Here is a 17494-nt window from a genome sequence, read left to right on the forward strand (position 1 = left end):
CCAGAGACCAATGAACCCCACTCAAAGAATGGTATGTCTGCCTGGAAACAGAACAACACATTAAAAACAGAACAGCTGTTTTTAATGCAGGGAGACCCGTATCTTAATGGAACAGGAAAGAAGAAAAAAAGTTCCCAGAATGCTTTCAAATCAAGGTACAAAAGTTATTTTGGAGAGCTATGAAACTAATTTTTCCAATAACCCCTCCAAGAACTTAACATTTCCAGTAAATGAGCATGGCAAAAATACATAAAACATTTTGTGTTTCTTGCCAACAAGCACATTGACAGCTACTACATCCATTTCCTCCTGGACATCAGGGAGATGGGCTATGTGACATCAGGGCTTGCTGCAGCTCAAGGTTTGCAGTAAGAGAGCTGCAAGGCCTTGCTACATAAAAAATGTACACCACATGGAAAGTAAGTCAAAGTCAGCTGTGTAAGGAAGGAACAACAAAACTAAAAGGTTAAACCTGAACCAAAGAGGGCACAGCAGAATATGTCAGTGAACTAGATGATAACCAGGCCACAACTTCAAGATGGTACAGAAAGTCCTCCCCCTCCCCTTTTTAGAGGGAGGATGTAGTCATGCCAGGCTTATACTAGTGGAGTTAGACTCAGAAAATCTGATACTGTACCTGCAGCATCAGATTGTAAAAGAAGACATTTCAGAAGACAAAGAGAAGAGATATTCTAGAAAGATTTTACTTGTTAATGAGAACAATCTCATTTCACATTTGTGACTGAATCTTACTTCTTTTCTAAACTACTATTAAGAAAGTACTTGGAAATAAGTAGGGTGGGGGAAGAGAGAAAAAGACACATCAAATTACACTGGGGTTAAATTAGTTCATACACTACCTCTTGGTATTCAGGTAATGCACACAAGAGATTGTGTGAAACAAAATCAGAATGGAAGGAATGTAAGTCCATGCTGCAAGCTCAGCAGGAAAGAAATTAAATTCAATTAATATAGCGTTCAGCTACATGCAATTTACCCAGTGGACTTCTCACTAACTGCCCCTTGCAGGAAGCTACTGAGCTGCCAAAAACCAAGCAATAGAGTGGCAGAAACTCCAAATGATTGTGAACTGGACTATCCTACTGGTGGCATAAACTGAAAAGCTAACAGGGACAGACCCTGCAAAAGATACAGAAGTTTAATTTAGCGAAGATCATTATTTGCCCCAGCAATGGCACGGCAAAATTTCAAACTCAGCTTTGGTATACAAAAAGTGCCCTCACTGAGGCACTGTCCCCAGACTCCTTCCAGCCTTGGTCCCAGCAGCTTCATGAGGATGGATGGCAGTCACCAAAGCACATTCCTATAAATACAAACATCCCATAACTTTCTTTCAGAAAAGTTTTTCATTCATTCCATAAAAGCTTTCAAATAGAGACAAGTGATGGCTCTTTCTAGGGCTAGATGCAGCCACACCACTGTGTAGGTAGAGGAGAAAGACTGTGCATTTTGAGATGTATTGTTTTGCCAGACAGACAATGGGAAATAACAATCACTTTAGTTTTGCCTCATAAGTAAGTTTGTAGCTTGTTCAGCTCAGTGGCTAGGTTAGGAAAATTATCGTTATCTAAGAAAATAAATTTATATAGTCAAATTCAAAACACATTTTGTTAAATGTTCTCAGAAATTGAGAAAAAAGTAATTTTTTCCCTAGCTCATCCCCAAAATATTTTTCCATGTTTGCTTTCTTTAACCACTGTAAAAAATAATCCAAACAGCAACAAAAACTTTTTAAAAATCTATCTCAATTTTTCAATTCAGAATTACCATGTGAAACTAGGAGCTATAAAGCAAGCTTCTGAAATGCCACATTTAGGACATGTAACATTTAATTTTGAAATAAAATATTTCTAATTTGTCATTGTTTCTCCCTTGCCCCTTTCTGAGCAAACAACATAGCCATTCTGAAATTATTTTAGATCTTTGAATCCTTTCCAAACAACCATTTTCAGTACCTGCTGTTAATTAGAAGAAAACACCAGACTGTTTATCTGAGCAGCAATCAGGTGATAACATTTGTAAATGAACTGTCCTTCTGGCTATCAAGATACAGCCCTGTTTCAGAAAAGTAAAAGGTGTTATATCCTCTTACCTATCTCCTGAACCGCTGTTATCTTAAACAAAGACTTCATACAGTAAATCCAGTATCACTGGCTCTTTTTCCTGGCCAGAGCAAGAGAGCTACTAATTTCCTCAGGTTCTTTGCAGGTGTGGTTGTAAATATGGTGAGATAGTGATCTTTGCAGCTTCACCATGGGAGGAAGCTGCTTATTACTTACCTGGGGTATCTGAGGACTGCAGTGTTACCTTTCCAAGACACGTCAATGTAAAGCCACACATTGAAATCTACTCTGTTTATGTTTAGAAATTGTTCTTTTATTTTAAACCAAGTAATTGCAGCGCATCTAATTGAAATAATAATTGAGTCAGATATTTCAATGTCATTCCACTCAAGCCAGTTTCTGAAACCTTTATCTTTAGATCTTATTCAAATAGTCTAGCACTGATGTCAGTAAAAAATTGCTTGTGCAAAGACCTCAGAAGAGTTAGGTAAGTATTACACTTCACCACTTGGCTGACAGGAACACTTGACTTATGGTTATGGTATTCAGCTTCAAATTATCACAAGAAGGGTTTCCTTCAAAAGGTAGGGTTACCACCTACCTCTTGTATTTATTTAATGGTCACTTTTTCAGAATCAAGAGAGTAACTCTTGCTTTCTCTTACTGCTTTTCAGTCTCTATGACCAGATGTTCTTTGGGGCAGGATCTACTAAGGACGTGTTTGCTACTGAAAGTTATTATACTGGGCAAGAGTAATTAAAAAACAAAGGTTACAGTGATTGTATGACACATAAAGCAGCACTTCCTTTCTGTTTCTGTCCAATTCTCTTTCAACTCTGTATCTGGGTTTTTTAAAGGTCCAACCTTTACCTGAGCACAGCCCTTAGATGTTAGCTGAGAAATAAATAAAATATATACAATAATTTATTTCAAATAATATGGAAGTCATTAAGGGTTCAACTAATGCATTCCTGACAGTAACTTGTTGTCTAAGAAGCCCTTCAAAAATAGCAAGACTAAAACAGTAGCAGGCATCATCACCGTGCTATCTGTAGGTTGGTATTGCCAGTGGGTAGGCTTCTTAAGTAAAGCTAACATCAGCCAACTAGCCAAAGCTAGTCCTGGCCTAGGTAATCTGGAAGATTTTAGTCAAGTTCAAATGTAATAAAACCATTGAACTGAGGCAGAGGCAAGGCAAAGAAATATGGAAACAGCCAATTCAGGGAGAACTGAATGCATTCAAGTACATCACCAGTAGCTCTGGAAATATTCTGCTAAGTGTGCCTTTACAGCAGGCATGCTGACCACCAAGAACAAGTGAATATCCAAAAATGCTCAAGTTTTAAAAATTCCTAATGGCAAAGTTTCATGCTGCAGCAGGAAATCTAAGGGCTAGTTGTTGCTGAAACAGGAGGTCTTGCTCCAATCAACTCTCAAGCTTAGAAAGCCCTGCTCCTATCTCACAGTACTGGCTCTGGATCTCCTCTGGCAAAATGCTAAGCTCATTTGAGGGGCTGAAGCAACAGAAAACTACTCTTCTCCTTTTCCTGAGGTATTTCCAGGGCTGCCCTTCTGTAGTGTAATGCAGCCATTACCTCAGCTTGAGTTCAGTAGTGGCAATCTGCCCATGGACAAGCAGCATTGTCTGTAAGAGCTGTCTAAAGCATTGGTATTCCAAGGGAAATGAATATCAGAGGTGGAAAACACATTAGAAAATTCAGTGCGCATTCCTGCAAGTGGATCATTACCCTCCACTGATCCCGCTACCAAAATGTCACGACTTTTCACCACCTTTTTGTAGGCAGTGTAGGTCTTCTAAGTTTATTGAAAGATCATCCAATTTGAAAACAATTTTTTCCTTTGCTCACTTATGTCCTTTTTTTAAATACAAAAACTCTAGACATCAACCAAGCTATATGAACAATTTAAAATAGAATAACCAGAGTTTGACTTAGTCATTACAGTTATTATGAGCCTTGCAAGCTTATTTACAGCAATTAAGAGCCCTGTGACTCACTTCTGGCGAATTATAACTTCTCACAGCAGAAGAAAACTTCAGGGGTTCTACAGAGGATTTGAATACAAAAACTCCTTCTGCGTTGGTGCTTATCCCTGTAGAAAATATTTCTGATGAGAAAAATTTCTCACTTACGTGTGTTTCTCTTCTTCCACTCAACTTGTACTATTTCAGTGACAAAAAGAAGTCAGAATTTTCCTAATACAGCAACTGGGAATTTGCCTTGCTGAAAGCACTCTCAGCTTAATTCCAGTGGTATGAAAGCAGCTTTCTGCCACCTGCTCCCCTTAAAACCAGCAGAGAAGGCAGATAAGTGTAAGCAGAGAGCCTGGCACTTGAAACACAGTGAGCATCTCAGCAGATCTCAGGAAAGCTGCTCTAATCTGTGCCAAGGCAGAGTCATCCACAGAGCCTGATATTATCTCTGAATCTCTCTGTGTATGCATATTAGGTCAGGGTTAATTCCTCTGTTTCAGCAGCACGTAAAACATGACACTTGCATAACACTGCAATTTTAAATGCTTTTGGTTCTAGTAGAAAAAATATATTTCCAGGCACAAATCTTATTTAACCTCTCAACTTATATAATACCTTGGGAATTCTGAAACTGAAGATTTTTCCAAAGTGCTTCTTGAAACCTGAGAACCTAGAATAGAAAATCATACTAAAGCCAAGAGAAATGTATAGCCTTCAGCATCTCAAGGAACAAAGGTGTTTTTAACTGCAGACCTCCCACATTCATGGTCTATGTGGCAGGTAAGACATGATATGGCCAACAACAGAAAAAATTTTGTGTAGGCCAAGAAAAGTATTGAGTCTGTTCAGAGCAGAACATTAAATTAAGCTACCTACACTGCCTCATTTGGCAGAGGATTCCATAACTATGTGCCAAAGGCCCAAAATTAGATTTCCTGGCCCTAGCCAGGAAGAGCCCGAGCTGGGGGAGATGCATTCACTCAGAGACTCTAGCTTCCAGGGACAGAGATCTGATGGAAGACTAGATTTCAGATGATCACCTCTCCCACAAACAGCTCCAGGAAGCTCACCCACAGCCTGCCAACACAGCAGAGCACAAACCACTGCTGGTGCCCTCCCTGCAACACACACAATTTGTACTCTGCAACCCTTCCCCACGCAATAGACGCATTGCAAAGTGGCAGAGACCCTTGCTTTGTATGATTCAAATCCACTAATTGTTGCACTTCTCTACTGTGTAGTTACACACATACTGAATGCATTTGTCATCCAAGTATTGGCAAGCAAAGTGTGAACCACAAAAAGGTAAAATGTCCTGCACCAGTGCTGAGAACTGGAATGTTCATCCCACAGAGGAAATCATGTTGGCACACCTCCCTAAATTATTTCACTCCCATCTATAAGAAAGATTTTGAAACATTTCTGGGTTTGTGCCTCAGCTGACATGCCAGGATCTGGCTTACACAGCTGTTTGGCTCAGCAGCCCTCTGGGCATGCTGGGAGCTTCACAGCTACGAGATCTAGGAAGCTGGAAGCAAAGGAATGGACCAACAGCCTAAGAACATCTATTGGGCATCTCATTCACCTGCTGACCAGCCTGGGGGCTAGCCCCTGGTAAGTGGGAGAAGCCAGCAGTGTCCTGTCATCACAGAATGATGGGTAGCCAGAGGAACAGGCCAGGTGGGTCAGCAAGGTGTATGAAAGCACGACCGCTTTCCAAGCAGGTTTCCGTGAAGCAGGAGAACCAGCCAACCCAGCAGTACAGAACCCAATCAACATTTTTAACCAGAGAACTGTTGCATCAGAAAATGAATGATCAGCTCTGTTCATCAGGCACCGCTTCCTCATGTATGCTATATCTGGGAATGGGAAGTACCTGACTGTTGATAACACACTACATATTTCCTCCTCCTCCTCCTCCTCAGGCCTGATACACAAACAGCTGACAACATGGACAGATATGTGGAGCATAGAATGCCTTGTGCAACAACTTGCTTACAGTACAAAGAGCAGAGAGAAAGAAGACCTAAAATGGTCATGTACCCCCTGGTCTTTGACCCTATCATAAATCCTTTGTACATCTTAGGTAAGTTAATGAGAAATTTGTTGTGTGAAATGGAAGTAGCAACAGCCAGTTCACCTGAGATCACAGAAACTGCTGCAACTCAGAGAAAAGACAAACAAATATGGCAAAGAAAAAAAATATTCTGTTGTTATAGAATACACCTTCCATTTATGAACACAAACATTGTATACCAACATTGTATACCAAGAAATTGAGTGTATTCCCCATCAAGTGTCTATATTTTGGGAGGCATCAGTTTACCCAAGGTCTAGAGGGCACCAAAAGGTGCACTAGTCATGATATAGACCAGAAATATGTCCCACCCTCTGAATTAATACTGTAAGATGCTTCTTGTTCCACATTGTTTAACCTTATGTGGCTCTGAATCAAATTAAATGAATGGTTGCATTACATTATTACAGATGCAGCTAAATGCTCTTCACTTGTCCCAAGCAAAACATCCTTCAGCTCTGGGGGGAATAACCTGGGAGTCAAAAAGCTAATTAATGGTTTCACATAGCACCAGGGACAGTCTGTAAGAAGCAGTGAGCAAGGCAGCTTAATATTCAATATACTCAGCATTCATTATGCTCACGTAACTAGGAAACCTATATTAATAACTCCAACAGAAGATACTGTGGTCTCCATTGCAAAACCAAGAAAAAATTTGATGCTTTCCTAAATAGGAGTAGATCTTAACAGCCCCTTTCATCCCCAACATTTGAAAGAAGAACTGTACAGATGAATCCATGCCAATCCATTTCAGACTCTAGTGACAGGAATATCTATTTGATATCTTAATTCTAGTTCTGGTCATGATCATTTGAGCTCTGCTTCCTTCCTTCTGATATGTGTAGTCATTGCCATTATGTGGTCTGTCTGTGTCAGGATGCTCTGCTGTTAGAATGTTTTTCACTGAAAAACAGGGTTCAGTGAAAAACATTCTAACAGCAGAGCATCTCAGGGTTTGTATTGCTGGCTGTGTAGAGCTCAGCAGAAGTGAAACCCTCATTCCTTACATGCTGTCTCCTGTCCCTTACCACTCCAGATTACTCAGGTGAGCTAGTCAAAATTCAGCCAGTCAAAAAACAATTGACAGTAAAATGCTAAAAGTTCAAAGCCACATCTTTGCTGTTGGAAAAGATGTGCCAAAAAGAGTAGGAGACATCTTCCTGATCTGCAGCTACTGGTAATTCACTGCTAGGTCTTGTGCTTAAACAATTCCAGCTTTTCTGCTATCCATTTAGTAGTTAACATATGCATTTTGAAAGCCAAAATCTTTGGTATTCTCAGACACTTGCACACATTCCTCTCAGGAACAGTCTAATTGATATTAATAGGATAATTCACAGGTAAAGTGCCACCTCAGGTGCACCAATGCTTGATCAACTGGAGCACAACCAAAGGAATATGCACAAAACATTAGCCCATTTTCCCCTCTCTGCTCCCTGTGAAAACCAAATGTATTGCATTTTTTCATAGGTTTAATTGTTGTTAAACTCCTGTTCCTTCTATTTTTTCATATGTGTTGGTGTTCGTGTTGGTGTTCATGCATTCTATTTAGACTACAAGTCCTTTTTGGAGCTAGGTCTACAGCTTTTCTGAGAACTTCTATCACTTTTAACAAATCATTTCTCTCTTGGCTTTTCACAGTGCCACAGTGCCACAAATGTCAATAAATTCTATTTCTGATCTTGAAACCTGTGTTAAAGCTAAACTATGTATCTTCCCTCCTACACCTTCCTTTCACATGGTGACCCCTGACTTTTCTCAGCCTACACACCACATTTCCCCCACCGTGTGATAACTAAATTTAAATCAAAACTAGATTATTCTCTTTTATGTGTAGCTAAATCAAACATGAGGAACTTGATTCAGGCATTACTGGGAAAAATGCATACATTGGGTAGGTCCAACTAAATATTCATAGATGCCTTTTGTTTTTAAAATCTTTTTCTTCCATATTCAATATTTTCCTTATATATCAAACTCATTTTAGAAACTTGTAGTTGCCCTATATCCACCGACAGTGATGGTCTCTGCGCTTCATAAAAAACTTCAGGTGAAGAGACAAGCCATTCCTATTATTTCAAGAAGACTCACTTTTTAATCTAACACAGAAATGCCTTTGGCACTGATATACAGTGCATCTCTTCCAAAAAATATGGAGTACTAGAGCTTCCCAGATAACACCTTGCACAAGACAACACAAATATTTCCTCAGAAGGAGCCTTGGTTTCAGGGCCTGAGGTTTGTAAAACAAGGGAAGGAAACACCCATCCTTCCCCTGTTTCACAGCTTTCTTCCTTGAGCAAACATTTTGAAGGCAGTTCCTGGAGACAAACTTTGAAGGATTTCCTCTGCTAGTTTCCATTACTTATTGGTAATCCTATAGCAGAGGCACCAAGCCTTCATTTGCATCTCATCTGTGTCAGAGGGTTTCAGTCTTTCCTGTTTATATACCATCATGGCAGCAGTGCCATTAGGATAATTATGTTAGGATTCACCTGCACACTACCAGGAGAGGGTTTGTGTCTTAGATAATGAGGTCAGCAATTTCCAAGATTTGCAGAACAAGGACAAATTGTTTTGGCAATATGCCCAACTTACTCCCAAGCTTGACCTACCACCTTCCCCTACAGGAGACCCCATCTGCTCTTCTGCATTACTGTTTCGACCTTCTGCTTTAGGCTCTTCCTCCAGGATGAATCATACCATGTTTTATCCTCTACAGAAGCTCCCATACTGAAGGCCACCACCAGCACAGAGGCCAATGGAAAATTCTTCCAGTTAAGATAATCACAGAAGCAAGGGTGAGGGGGAAGTAGAATAAATCATAGGCCAAAATCATATATAAGTAAGTTTTTGTAAATAACCACCGGTGGACATACTTCTAAGCTGATTTTGCAAGTAGCAAGAGGAAACAAAATAATCTGCTATTCCCAAATGTACACACAAATGGATTCACAGTCTCCAAACTCACCCATTGCACTGTTGCTGCCTCTGCAATGGACAGAACATCTCCGCTCCACTGTAGCTTGTGAGATCTGGCAGTCCAGGTTTTATTCAGCATTTAATCTCAGGCCACATTCAAGGTCAGACTAACACAGCTAATTCCTCAATTCATACCATTGCATGAATTCATACTGAGGCACCCGAATTTTCAGAGCACCATGCTTTGTAGACCTAGTAATTCTAAATATGACTTGACTGTGCACTTAAAATTGAAGATTTGGCCCTCAAAACAGACATATTACAAATGAATTCCTGGTCCAAATAGAATTGGTGGTAAAATTATCACTAAGAAATACACATCTTAAACCAGCACTATCACTCTCAGAAGCTCTGCAGAGATTAAGCTCCATACAAAGCAGAGCAGCTGGCTTAGGGAAAGCATTGCAACTACCTAATGTGCTAACCAGCAAAACAAAGCACCATGCACCCTCCATGGGTGTTAAACCAGTGCCAGACACATATGCTTCCTATGAAACAATAATCCAGCCTACATGGTCTATCGGGGTGCTAGCACAGGGCCTGCTACCCCAGGCTCACTTGTCACTCACAGAAGAAATAGTGCACCTCAACACTTAGCACTGCATGAGATTTTGCAGCCTTCTGACACACCCTGAGCCAGATATCATCTCCTTGGCTAAGGCTTGGACTGTATCTGTACACAACTGTTTCTCTCACTGTTGCTATAGCTGAACATTATGAAACTCCTTAAATACGCAATACATCAGTTTTTGGCACAGCTCTCTTGAGCAGGTGTGTTGTGCAATGCATTCTTCAGAGCTAGCAGGGATTAAACAGTATTTTGTGGGTCCCAGGAGATGAAGTTTATATTGCTCTGAGCACTGTAAGGCCAAGTTTGCTCTATTCAGCAGAGCCAAAGACTGCTGTAAATTTAGATACACAAAGAAAAAGAAAAGAAGAACTATGACTGAAGTTTAGGATGAGTTCAGCACAGATGAATTTTTAAGTTTCTAACTTGAAACAGTTTAAGATAAAGTTTTCTATACAAGCATGTTCCAAAATGCAGACATTTGGAGAAAAAGTGCTTCTGGGCTAAAAATTTTCTGACTTATTCCAGGTAGGTGAGAAAGAGATGTTTTGTGTAAAATATCTTCCTAAAACTCTCCTACCGTGAAGCTTTTGTGACCTTGTCACTTTTGCTGAAATGTCTCCTTAGATAATACCACATGGTTGGGATACTTTGAAAACTTGGAATTGCTAGGCTTTATTGCCAGAGTGTTTGGTGCCTTAAAACACAGTGACACCATGTGGCCAATCGCTTAGGATGGAAACAACATGCTGATGGAAAGGGCAGTGTAGGATTTTCTCCTTTTTCTTTGGCTTTACTGAATTTGTCTTAAGCATGCTTGAAACTATATTAACTACTGAGAGCAAACGAGGTTAGAATCTTCATCTGGACAGATAAACAAACCCAGAGCCAATGACTATTTTGGATTTCAGCATATGTTCAAAAGTCTCAAGTTTGCAAAAGTATCCAGTAAAACCTACCTCTAAGTTCAGCAAGTAAATACCCATAAGAACAGTTTGAGCATATGTCAAAACATCATATTCACTTGGCAGATGCAAGAAACTTGTAGGACTATGATTCAACATTCTCAAAAAAGTGCATCTAAAAGTTGCACTTAAATATCTATGATTTAATTCTGCAGTAGTATCAAAAAAACTGCAAATTATTTTTAAAATGGAGATATATTTGCCTTTCTCTCATGGCTTGTTTTTCCTCCAAATAGATGCAGTTACCCCCACTTATTTTTTACAGATATTTCTGCACTAAATATTTAAAGTCACAAGTGGGAATATTGCTGCTAGGAATGTTCTCAGTAGGTTTGTTATCACTCTGCATTATATAATATGGGGAGTGATGTGATGAATCATCTCTCTCTACCACAATCCTTTCTTCCAAAGGAGGTGCTGCACACTGGAATGCTTCAGCTCATGACAAGTGGTAAGAATGGGCAGATCTCTCTGAAAGACAGCCACACACACAGGCAGGCAAATAGATGAAAACTGAATACAGAATACCCCTCAGACAGAAAGAGAATAATATATTAATTAGCTCTTCACAGGGAATATATTCACTCAGGAGTACTATAAAAAAATGAATGTTCATTAAGAAATGTGCATTTTGAGGTAGAGTTCAGAACACCTTGCTCTCAAGAGCAGAAAGGAAGTGAAAATACAACAGTATGACTCCCAGTTGTAAAGGCTTTGCAAATTCAGTGTGCCATCAATGTTGCCTTTTTTGCTGATTAGTTAGATAACATGCTGATGTCGTTTTTTTCTATTCCATATTGAACTCCTGGTGAGCAATTTATGTCAATACTATCACAGTGCATATGAATGTAAATGAAATAGGTTCATTTGAAAGGTGATCTAACAGGCTTTTCACCTACATTCATAATCGTTTCACCTATATACATAGCAGTTAGAGTCTAGGAAGCACCAACTACAAGACTTTCTGACTGTTCCAAACAGGAATTTGAGTTGAGGAAGATTACTGACCTGAGCCTTCAAATTTTGTCACCCTGACTAGTGAGATTATGCTGCCATCTGGTGACCTGTAAAATCTTACTTAGCTCCAAGTGACAGAATTTTTCCCCTAGACTGGGAGGACAGTGTACATGATCTCCCTGCTACAGGGGTGTTGTAATGATGCTTTAAGCAGCTCTTTTATATTCAGACCCACGTTGTCTCTCCTTAGCTTTCTTATCTGTCTCTCATGGGCTGCACCCTTCAGTGTCAACACGGCTGCTAAAGGAAGTGCTGTCCATGGACAGGCCAGAGTGGAGAGTAGAGGCAACCCTGCAGAGGGGATGAAGCACACAGTTTAAGGGACTAGAGGTTTGTAATAAAAGCTAAAGAACATCCCCCTGCTGCCAAGAGACTCATATATGCTGGAAAGCAAAACACGCATTTAGCCAGCAGTTGAAAATTACAGTATACACTGAAAACAAGATAAAAAAATACATTCTTTACAGCTGGGAAGCATTACTATAAATTATTACATAGTTTTGTATATTGAGGATAAAATTTTCCTCTCCATCTTCTCAAGTGTAAAGTTTGTATATTTATGGTAACATTTTTCTTGCTTGAAAAAAAACAGTGCTATGATTCACTGAATTCTGAATCTAAATAGCTCTATCTCACATGGAATCTCACACTGGAGAACTGGGGACCGCAGCAAGGAGAAACCATCCTTATCATCCACAAACACTCATCTGCTCCCAGAACTGTATTTCACGCACTAAGTAACATTCTATCTAGAATCTCCTTGACTCGGGGATCTGTACATGTGGTGACACTCAGAAAAATCACTCTCTGTTTTTCAGGTGTAGCAGGAGCCTCTGTCTTCCAGGTACACCACCTGATGAGGAGAATTCTGCACTGATCTACAGACAGAATAGCAGGAAAGCAGCTGAGATATGCACAGGCACTTCTCAAGTCATGACCGTATGTACAGTGATGTACCCTGAACAGCCTTCTCAGAGGTCACAAAAGAAATGTGTTTTACTACATGAGTGCTACATGAAATGACTCTGTTGCCAAACCTGGATAAGAGCTGGAAGAGCTGCAAAGTATACACAGGATTTATGAGACTAACCTCTGGAATCCCTTCAGAGCCCAGGAAATTGCATTCCTTTGGGATATGGACTGATGTTCATGCATAGAGCAAAATTATGTTCTTCTGCAGGGAGAAGAAAAGCAAAGCAAAAGCACTGGAAAGCCAAATGGCCTTATGTGGAGAACTAAGAGGAATGAAGAAGGATAAAACAATCTTAAAAACTTCTACTCTCTTCTCAACCCAGCTGAAGGGAGAACCTGCACATGCAAAGTGGAAGCAAATTACTTAAAAAGTCAAAGCTTTCTTAAATGTTGATTTGAAAGGTAGAATGGTATTACCTGCCTCAGCCCATCATCATCCTCTGTGTGGTGTCTGTTATAGGGCTAATAAGGTAGACAGAAATTATGAAAATACCAGAAAGAAAATGGAACAAGCAGCAAATGAAGGAGAGCAATACAGATGTAGCCTGAGTATGACTGAACCCTCACTGTGTGGTAACTATTAGGCACTAGCATTCTCTCAGGGCTTGTAAGGAGATGAATGGGTTTGGCTTTTTCCAAACAGTTCTTTTGCTAGTGGACAGTGATTTTTAGGCTATATAAAACACACCTTAGTAGCCAGAGACAACTGGGAAAAATAAAGAGAGAAAAGTTATGTTTATATCTGGTCTTCCTCCTCTTTTGGGCAAAGTGTTCCAGATGAATCAAGGGAGACAGACAAGGCACAGCTTAAGCCACATATCCTAAGGAAGTTGAATACCAAATGACTAACTTTGTTTTATATTATGTGAAAGGTAACTCTTGGTAAAATAAAACTATCATCTCATGAAAAAAAAAAACAAGATTTCAAAACCTATTGGTCGAATGTGGAATAAAATTTAAGCCTTTCTCCTGAACCCATCAGAAGCACTAATGTACCAATAAACAACAACCTGCTGATCAGAATACAAATCTGGGAAATGGGAGAACCTTCTCAGGCAAAGCCAAGGCATGAGTTTCAGCCTTCTAAACCCCATGGAGAACCACAGATTTTAGGTTAATGGTTATTTCAAGGTGACTTTTACCACCAGTCCTTAAGAGGATAAAACAGTTGCACAACTAAATGCTAATCTTCTCCCCAGTGGGAGAAAACCTATTTTTTTTAATATCCTTCTTACCTCAGAACTCTCTAGGAATTAGAGAACAAAAAACAAGATTATTTGCAGGTCTGATGAGTGACTGGAAAATCTGAATGGAATCAACAGGAGATAAAATAAATAAAATTTGTTCCTTGGTTTCTGCATTGACCTCAAAGTGAGGGAATTGAGAAAATTTCTATAACCCGTCACTGGAGCTTCAGTAATGGAAAGCATTTATTACCTCTTCATAAAAGCATGTGTTCTCAATGTCCCAAGACAATAAATCTACTAATAATAACTGATTGCAAAGCTTCTTAGTTCAGAAAGCAAACAAAACGAGTTTCAGTGACTTGTTTATAAGTAGATCCTGTGTCCTGTGTTAGGATTCACCTTGTGGCTCAGTGAGGGGCACTGTGCAGAGCCCTGGAATCCTGGAGCAAGAAGGCTGACGTATGCTCACCTCTGGCACTACACAGTGGATTGTGGACCTGAGCCATGGTGCTTCCACTTGTATGTGTCTGTCTTCTGCCTGAAGGAGATTTCTGCTGGAGAACCTACATTCTACAGAAAAAAAAAAAAAGTCATTACAAAACATTCTTTAACATTACAAAACATTACAAACCATATTTTTTTTAATCATATAGCATCTCTACTTGGAAGTGATCATAATCTTTTGGTTTTCCTTTGTTTTTCACTCCCTCATCTCCTTTCCAACAGATATTTATATATGCCCACACTCACATACTTCTCTTGATGAGGGGAGAAATTTAACAATTGGTGCTCCTAGAATGTACACTTCATCTTTCTTTTCTTTGTATTCATAATTTACATACAATTTATACCTATATTTTGGTTAATTTTTGATTTGTCTAGCTGGGTTACAGTTTTGATTTTGAGTACCCTGGAATTGGAATGGCCTGGTTTGCGGTCAGTGGGACAGAAGAAAAACTGTTAAAGATAGAGAAAAAAAAGAAAGCAGCCATTATATCCTCAGGTGAGGGAAGACAGCCATAGAAAGAATAAGATTCCCTAAAAGGCTTGAAAGAGCAGGATTGCCCCTGCACACTGCTGTTCTAAATGGAGCCTAGGAGGTCTTAGCTTTACAGGGTATCAGACTGCCATGGAAGCAGTTAGTGTTGAGCTGGTTAGTGATTCAATCATATTTCCACCAAAAAGTACAGACCACTGACCTTCTTTTCTTCCACTACAACAGCAGTGATGTTCTTAGGTAGCAGAGTAGTTTTTCCATTTCAAGATGACGTCTCTGATCTGAAATAACCCAGAGATAGGAGAATGGCTGGAGTCAGAGCACTGTGCAGCCAAAAATAATCCGGTCTGAGTTAGTGCTGGATGTTTGAGGATGTCAGAGTGACACTGTCCAGGGACAGACTCATGGAGGTGGCACAGGATTATTGATTCAAAACAAACTTGCTGGATTCATAGCATATTAAAATGATAGCAGGGCATTTGAACATCCTCTTCTAGATGAAAGCAGAGCTATGCACATGCTCTTTCCCTATGCAGAACATTTCCTTTGAACTACCTATCCAGCTCATCTCTTATCTGACATCCATATTGCACAATTTTCTCTCTACTGTCAAATACCTCACTCCTTCAGGGTCAGATCCACTGTAAACAGGGGCAGCACACAATAAGCCACCAAGCACTCACTTCACTGGATACAGAAATGAATCCACGATTTACAATCAGCTGGACTAGTTGTTACAGACATAACTAAAATCTGTACTAGCTTCTTATTTATCTTGGCACAGTACAGCTCACCCCTGCTTCTCCTGCTAACTCCATACATGTTCCTGCTGTATCCTTCTTTGATACAACAGAACATTTTAATCTTATTTTTGTTATGCTTTGTTTTCCACAGGATTACCTCTTAGATCACTAACCAGAAAAAAGGCATGACTGTCCCTTTCTGCAGCAAGGTACTCTTAAAAGACTTTAAAAAATGCAACCACACCTTTTACTGAAGTGATTTTAATGTAAACATAAATTCCAAGTCTAAATGCAAAATATTGAAAGTTCAGCAGCTTAAATAATTGAAAAGACCCAATCCCAAATAAATAGAATGTAACTTGTTTACTTATTTTTCTCCAAGTGCTATCCAGAGTCAGGGTACAGACGTTTTTACGTTTAATGCAAATTTTGCAGACACAATTTTTTAAGACTCAGCATTTCTAATTTTTGTCCTCAACAATGAAAACCAGCAGGGATATTTTGCAGTAAATGCTGCAATGAGCACTAGTTCATTGGAAATATTAATCTTCTCCCCAAAATTAAACAAAGCATCTCTTTCTCTGTGATTAATACTACATTTGGCTCAGATTCCATTTCTGAATAACATGTACATAGCACTAAAAAGTGCAGAATAGTGACGTTTTTCCCTAAAATGTTAGAATTGTAATTTTTTTAGCAAAATACTAATATAGAAAAATTTTTTACTATTTCTATGTTGTCAATAAACACTGGTCTTATCCCAAAGCTTGATAAAAAATAATAATAACAAATACATCTGGTAATGTATTAAAGAACTGACTAAGCTTTGAATTAAAAAAAAAAAAAAAAAAAAAAACAAAAAAAACCCAACTAAATCTTTAGACTTTAAAAGACACACATGGAAGAGAAACCAGAAATGGAGAAAAGTGACTCCTAAATTACACCACATAACATTTATTCTCGTCTTTTACTTCATTCCTGTTCTGTGGCCATGAAACAACCTTGCTTGCAGAAGCCACCTGGAGACACTGCTTCACTTAAAGAAGCTCCTAGGCTTAGAGAAGGATATTTGCATCAAAATCTCTTTGCTCAGCATAATCCTTATTAAAATTCCACTGAAGCCTCAAATACTCACTACTTCTGCAGAGACAGCCACTTTCTCAAAGAATGTTTCACCTCCTTTGCACCTGTGGTTCACTTTTTTTTGCTAATAAAGGCCTTTTGACTACTTTCATTCTGCAGTTTCAAGTTATACTGTATGTGTACCAAAATGCTTCAGGGTCAGTTTTCAATGCAAAGATGGAAAATTTTAAGAATGTATTGGGCAAATCAGCACTCTCCATTGTTACCTGATTCCATGTTAGCCAGAGAAATCATCCTGCCCTAAAAAAGCATTGCAAGACATACTTGTAAATTGATACACAAGGCATACTTGTACAAGACAAGCTTGTAAACTTATAGTAAACTTGTTCATAGCAGCTTACATATGGGGATATTCTCCGTTCTTAAGAGGCTTGTCAGAAGCTTTTCTTATTCTCAAAATAGAACTGTAGTGCAGAGTTAAACAGTGGGTGACTAAGAATAAAGATGAGATCTTTCAGTTCAAGCTTTGATACACTATGTTATCTGAAGCACTTTTCAATTAAGCGGATTACAAGAACAGACTTTGCCATCCCATTTCTATTAGATTTATCAGTTGTGCTTGGCAGAGGATCTCTTGCAACTAAAGGTCTATTATCTTTAATTAAATTATAACTTTCACACTGTTCTTGAATAATGTTGTCTGTATTCAGCAGGCCTGGAGAGACTATATAAAGCACTCTGATTCAACAGCTGCTATTAGTAGAATATTGTCTTGAAAAAAACCTGTGATCTTAGCCCTACTGGTCTAAATCATCTCTTCAGTAGA

Source organism: Lonchura striata, chromosome 6 (assembly GCF_046129695.1).
Source record: "Lonchura striata isolate bLonStr1 chromosome 6, bLonStr1.mat, whole genome shotgun sequence".
Classification (NCBI taxonomy): domain Eukaryota; kingdom Metazoa; phylum Chordata; class Aves; order Passeriformes; family Estrildidae; genus Lonchura; species Lonchura striata.